This window comes from Grammomys surdaster, unplaced genomic scaffold (assembly GCF_004785775.1).
Source record: "Grammomys surdaster isolate TR1022 unplaced genomic scaffold, NIH_TR_1.0 224, whole genome shotgun sequence".
NCBI lineage: Eukaryota > Metazoa > Chordata > Mammalia > Rodentia > Muridae > Grammomys > Grammomys surdaster.
The window spans coordinates 8,116,505-8,124,120 of NW_021604669.1; positions in this window are offsets into that span (position 1 = coordinate 8,116,505).

Below are 7,616 nucleotides of genomic sequence, written 5' to 3' on the forward strand. Positions count from 1 at the left end.
AACATGTATTCTTTCCTTTCCTATTGGCTTGCATCACAGCACTCCAGGATGCAGCAGCTCACTCACCTGGCTGTCAGGGTTCTAGAGGCTTAGCCTGTGCTTGCTTGCGACATAACAATCCCAAAAGAAACAGTCTAGGGTGCAGACAATACATGATAGATCAGATATTCCTAGGGGGATCTCATCATTCCACTGAGAGAACTTCAGAGAATAACTTTTAACAAATAATATTTTTTTCTTAGAGAAAATATGAATTACTTTTCATCACCTGATCATAGGTATGTGACATAGTGGGACAGCTGTGCTTCGCAAAGCTTCACTTGGGGTGTCTTATTCTTAGTGGGGGTAGAGAAGCAAGTAACAGACATGTGACCCATTCACTGCCTAAGGTTTAAATGGTTTGATTTCACTTCTGGACATATTTCCCCAGCCAAAACAAGTTATGGGAACAAACCCAGTGTCAGTCTGGAGCATACCTCTCATACACATGGAGGAATGTGTGTTGGATGAGAAATAACTTTTCTCTTGATTTTCAGTCCATAGTAAGTTGGGTTAAAAGTGAAAAAGAAATTTGATGCACAAGCATTATAGAAGTACACAGGGATCCTGTTCTGACAATTTGTCCCTTTTCCACAGTTAAAAGAAACCTCTGGATAGCCAATGGTCAAGTCTGGAGACAAACATGGTCTGATATATGAGTCTGTCACCTATAGGGAGGGAAGATGTCCATGGGTATATTTTACTCTCTTCTTGAGTGTCAAGTGCACGCCAGACACTAACAATCACTTATTTAGCACAGCATCTATCCCTCTGGTGTGCAGAATTGTTTGGGAGCTACAACATGAGAGGATTCTCCTCCTGAGCAGAAATTTCATCCACAGTTTGACATCTACAAACAATAGTGCAATACAGAGAGACCATAAGGATATAATATTTTCATGGATTCATTTCAAGGTTTTTAATATTTTTGACACAAAAATGAATAGTATAAACACTTCATGGGGACAAAAACTAAAGAGGAAGAAGAAATTTGCAGCATATGTAAGCAAGCACTTGAAGTGGTACTCTCAGAAGACAACTTGGGGCAAGGTAGAAAGTGCTCATCATAGTTCCGGGGGCCTTCCCCAGAACAGGTGGTGTGAAGGGCATGGCCCTGTGTATGAACAAATGAGGAAGAACAGCCAATAAGACCTCTGCTTTCCCGGGGGGTGGGGGGGAGGACCAAGCATCTTCTCCTCTTTTGCAAAGTTTCTTTCCTCCCCCTTCTTGGTTCTCTTTTTCTTCATCATCAAGCAAGCACACCTGTTGCTACGATTTATAAACTGCTCCCTCTTGTGGCTGGTGTTGTACATAGCACTTTAAACAAGCTGCACTTGCTAGCTATCTGCCTGGTCCCATGAAGACAATTGGTTTGCTAATCCCGACCCGTGAACTTCCACTCACAAATCTTATTTTTAAAAAGAAAAAAAAATCAAATGCTACGTATATAGAGAAAATGCTAACACAAGATAAAGAGATATGTCTTTGAGGAAGAAAGATGCTCTTTTCATATTTTATTTTTATGTTCAATTTGTAACATCAAAGAACAAAACCAAGACACAGGTAAATTCTGACTAATCCAATATCTTGCATATTAAGTTATCACATCTTTCATTAACCTTCTGAAGAAGTCAGTTATTACCACGGAGGTGGCATATAACACAGGGCTAATAACGACAAGAAGAAATGAGATGCAGAGACAACTGATGGGTGGGACAGCAAAGAGAAGGTGACCCGAGGGACCAGTGTGAGAACAGGTAATAAGGACTTTGAGTCTCTGTTAGCTTTGAGCCACAGCACAGCCTACTAGAGGTGGGTGTTCTCTACTTTCCATAATGAGAAGGCAGGCAGAGCTTCCCCGAAGAAACCTAAGAACTTTAAACACAAAAGCCTATGCCATCACTGGCTTCCCAGTAAACACCTGAATTGCATTATTTTTGTGATATTTATATTAACTGGGGGATTTTGTTTCCATGTGGAGACTTTTCAAATATTAATGACACTATCCTTTGGGTTCTGGAGAAAAGCACAGATTAGAATCCCTGCTTGGTAACTGCTTTGAGATCATATAATGTACATACATCCAGAATGCACCTCCAGTCCACACCTGCTTCATAGGGTGGGTGTGACAATGAAGTGAGCCTGGCCACAGAAGTTCTCTAGTGAACAGTGTGCAAATGCATCACTCACTCCACAAAAGACTCTGACGGTTTGGGGGTAATGACCTTCTGTACCTTTCTAGAGATATTTATGCAGAATGAAAAGGACTTGACTAGACATAAAACTAGGTTAACATTTGATAACCTAGATTGATGACCCCTGGCTGAAACACGAAATCATTGCAGTAAGATGATGCCATTAGCCAAAATGGGCCTCATCCCTGATTCATACACGGAAGTGCAAACACCCTGGACCTGGAATGTAATCATATGTGCACATAGGGCCTATTAAAGAGGGAACTTATGAGCCAGCAAGGTGACATCAGTGGGGAAATGAGATTTCTGTGCAGTTCTGGAGACCTGAGTTCGATGTTCAGAACCCACATAAAGGTTAAAGGAGAAAAAAACTCTGCAAAGTCTTCTCAGAATGTGCACTCCCCATGCCATAACACACACACACACACACACACACACACATTTAAAAATATGTAAAGAGGCAACTGAGTCAAAATGAGGCTGTCAAGGTGGACTCTAGCCTGATTTGATTAATGTAAGAATAGAAGATTTGGGGCTGGTGAGATGGCTCAGTGGTTAAGAGCACTGACTGGTCTTCTAGAGGTCATGAGTTCAAATCCCAGCAACCACATGGTGGCTCACAACCATCTAATGAGATCTGATGCCCTCTTATGGGGTGTCTGAAGACAGCTACAGTGTATTTACATACAATAAATAAATTTTTAAAAAAGAACAAATCTTTTAAAAAAATAGAAGATTTGAATAGGCAGAAAAAAACCAGAGATGCACACATGGCCCAAAACCAAGTGGGGAGACCATAAACAGGATGTCATTTTCCTGAAAGCCATGGAGAGCAGCCTCTGCAGGCCCCAGCATGTGTATGTCATCTTTCTGCTTCCAGGACACTGAGGAAGCCCATTTTTGTGGCTTACATCAGCCAGGCTGGGATGTTTTGTCACAGCAATCTTAGCAAACTAAAGTCTACAATCAGCATTCTATAAATACAAATAGAAAAAAACACTTCAGTTCCTTACGTGTGTATCATAATATACAGCTGAGCTGTTATATAAAATGTGGGTCAGTGTTATAAAAGATAAATCAATATTGGGCTTGGCACCCAAAAGTTCTCTTTTAAATTGGATGTAGTAATGATAACTGTGTGTAGTAGTAAAAACTCTGAAGGCATAATAGTCATAGTTTTTGCCAGTTAGCAGGTATTGTCCATGTGGCAAATTTGACAGGAGTTTAACTCTCTTAATATTGACATATCCTTTCAACATAATTAGTAATATTCCTACTTTACAGGGGAGGTTGAGATCAATCATTTAACCTGTCCAGCAGGTTTGGGAGGAAGGGTAGAATTCCTTCTCAGATCAGGTTGTTTCAAAAGCTTGACTTCTGTCCATCATTGTGTAGGTATTCACAACCTTCTTTCCCACTATTAGCATCCACTCTTAGCTTCCTCTCTGGAGCAAATTCTTCAAGGGAATTGAAGAAGACCTGGAATTCGGTGTCGTATATGCCTGTGACTTACTAGTGTACAAGGATCCCCTTACTGCCAGAGTATGTCCAAGGAGAGCTTTTCCAGGCGGGATCATGGTGGTTTTCTTCTTAATACTACGCCTGTGTCTGTGGAGTCAGGTGAGGAGGCACCAAACTCTGCTCTCTATAGAAGTATCCAGTAGGCAAAAGAGATAGGAAAACCTGTCTTGGAAGTCCCTCTTTCAAATACACTGAATATTCAAATATGGGTATCTTTTCCTGAGTGATCATTCAACTCCCACAATCAGACTCAGGGTACAGCATTCCTGAACTCAGATCCAGGGGCTCATTAGCAGGAAAATGGAAGTGGGTAATTGGAATATGTAAATGACATAGACAAATAGGGATTTTAATAATTAAGACTCAAAGAAGAGGCTCTTGGTTTAGTGAAAGAAAGTTCTGCAGACTGCCCAGGGAGCTAACCTCCTCTAAATTACATATGCAGCTGACTCCCCTCTGGGATCCCACTGCTTCTTCCTGGTCCTTAGAGCCTCTTAGCTGGGCTTAGCTTTGTAGTTGGTCTCATTGAATTAGTTTTCCCACTCCAAACTATCCTCCAGCCATTGGCCCTTTCTTGAATGACTGAGACTGGATCACACCTGTCTATGTCTGGGGCACCTCAAGGTCACTGTTCACATCCATAGTATATTCACAAGCCTGTACCACGAAGCCCCTATTCTGTTAAAGCTCACCTCCAGTTAGCTCCCTTATTAATGCTGGAAATTTTATACTCTGACTCACCTCCAGGTGTTTGCTTGTGCCAAATTCCTACCTGGTCCATGCTCTATGAGCACTATACTGTGGTTAAAAGCACAGACAAAGGAATATGATACTCCAGGCTTGATTTCTGCAGCTGTTGGTTTTCAGCCATGTAACTTTGGACCAGGCATCTAACATCTCTGTCTCATTTAATTTGTGGTTAATATGGAGATCAATAATCATATCGCTGATCCTCTAATTGTTATATGGATTCAGTGAAATGATCTCTGTAAAACACTCAGCCCAAGTGACAGGTATACAGTAGGCATTCAGCAAATGGTGGTGGTGGTGGTGGTGGTGGTGGAGGTTACGGTGGTGGTGGATGTGATAGTGATGATAAACATATACCAGGAGTTGGGTCATTGAAAAGCAATGATGACACACATGACAAAGTGCTTTGCATTTGTATGTCTCACTTTTACAACTAATATTGAATTTATCACCGAGTCTCTTTACTATTTCTCCAACTTCATATAGACCGAGAGCAATGAATGACCCAGAAATAAGTAAATGCTCACTGGAAGGATGAATAAATGAGTTCGTTCAGTATATAGATTATTTCGCCCAACCTAAGTATTTAAAGGAAAAACAGCAAAACCACTATTAATAAACATATAAAATTACTTCAATTTTATCACCTAATTAAATTACTTTAATTAAGGTTAATATAATAATTTTAATTACAAGGCAAGGGAAATTCTTATCATTGCTGTATGAACTGAAGGTGAGTACCACCTATCCTAGAGCTCATTCGTTCTTTTTGTGCCTGACTGGAGCTGCTTTCCCTTTATGCTATTCCTTGGAGCAATGTTGTTGTCACAGGTGCACAGCCTAGACATGGGATGTGGACGGAGATAAATAGGCTGAATAGAATATTGTCCAACTGTGTAGGTGAGGAAACTGAGGCAGGATTTGGGTCCAGTGAGTTATCACAGAGCTAGGGCTATTTCAACAGGATCCTTTAGGCTGCCCTCCTCTTCAGAATGACATGCTTGAAGATATCCTTTCATAGCTTCCCATGGCTTCTCAGGAAGATTGATACAGGTGGGGAAGCAAGACTTCCTCTTTTCTAATGTAAAGAGAAACCCAGAGAGGAGAGAAGAAAGCAGGGGATGGAGAAGGGGAGGGGATCAGTCAATCCCAGTGAACGTGGAAGCATCTGAATTTTCAAGAAGAAAGGTGTGTGCAGGATATCTTGGATTCCTTTCTTTCCAAACACATTTCCTTTTGCCTTGCATTAGGAATAAACTCAAGTTTGTGGCTTGCCCTACACTTCTGTTACCTTTCTGTGACTGTGACCATAGTCACATAACCAAGAGCAAAGTTATAGAAGAAAGAAAATTTTGCTTTATGGGGCCAGAAGGATAAAGTTCACAGTGGTGTGGGAGATTAGCATGGGCATGGAAGCAAGATCACATTATCATTCATATTTAGGAAGATGGAGGGAGAGAGATGGAGAAGAGAGAAGGGGAGAGGGGAGAGAGACAGATGGGGAGGGGGAGAGAGAGAAGGAACTGGAAATGGGGCGAGACCCTCAAAGGCCCCACCCAGTGATGTACTTCCTCTAGTAAGGTGCTATATTCTAAAAATCCTATGACATCCCTAAACAATGCCACCATATGGTGGAAAAGTGTTCAAATACATGAGTTTATGGATGGTAGTTCTCATTTAACTACCATACCCTGTGTCTCCCTTAAGCAAGAGGTACTGTACAAGGATTCAAAGATACTTGTGTTTTCCTGATTCCTCTTGCAGATGATTAATGCCTAGGTACAGAACACTCATTTAGGGAGTAGTGTAGTTGAGAAGTGACTTTGTGTGTTACTCTTCGATGATGGCTAAGTAAACACATTCCAAAGTGTGTGGACAGGGTATTAGCAGAAGACCCCTGGGCAGAGGATCCCATTCTCTACAGAGGGATGTGTCTTTTTCCCACTCCTGCTCCTGGAAGTAAGGTTCAGTTTATTCACTTTGATGGCTGGCTCTTTTTCAGGGAAAGAAGAAAGGTTCAGAGTTATTCTTTGTCACTTACATTCTGTGGCTGCTTTGGCAATTATAACTTTCAGAATATTAATAGTGTCTATGGTAACAAGATGACAACTTGTGATCATTGCACTTTGGCCCATTTGTGCTTTATATTCCCTCCTGAACTACTTTACATTTGTGTGTGTGTGTGTGTGTATCAAACAATGGAAGTAGATTTAAAATTGGTCTGTGTGGGACTGTGTAAGGGTATCCTGGTTCACGGATGGGCATGGGCCTGGAACCCTGAGACTCTAAGTGAGAAACGGCAGGCATTCGGCCATGTCCCCAGAACCCAGAGTCCTGACATGCAGTCTCATCTCCATAGATCTACATTGTTCAGCCATTACAGCCCCTCCCAAAGTGCACAGTAGAGGGCGTGACCATAGGCCTCAGGCCCTAGGGATTTACATACAAATGAAGGCCAGAGGGTGGAGCAAATTAAGAATGCTTCCCCAGACCCTTGCCCTTTCTCCCTCCCTATTTAACTCAGGACTGCCCTGAGTTTCAGGGGGGTACTTCCAGATCCATCCACCATCCTCCACGACAATAAACCTTTTTGGAACCAAGGACTTTCTCGTGTCATTGGGGCCTACTGCGGCAGAAGCCTCCAGCTTCTGGAACCTTAGACTTCCTCCAGTATGTGGGACCTGCTGCTCGGAAAGCCGCTGGGACTCCACCACCACTGCAACCTATTTTTTCCCACAGGTCTGCAATAATAACATTCTTTTTTTTTTTTTTAAATGAGGTAAGAGGGTAGCCAGGAATACATGTGCCCATGGACAAGAACCTTTGCCCTGCTCATTTGATTATAGTCCTAGTAACCATGTCCAGAGAATCATCCCACCACTTGATGTCTGCAACCCAAAGCAAAACTTCTGGAAAAAAGTCAGAGGCTCTTAGAAAATCTTTGGTTCTCTGCCTTATTGTTCATTTCTAGGAAGCACATTTTCTGGCACCTGTATGGTACATCTATATATGAGATAAAAATTAGAAAAAAGAATGGCCAAGTTTGATGTTATGGATATTTTGTACTGATAGGATTCATGAGTTAGAAGTCTCACATATGGCTGTGTGAAA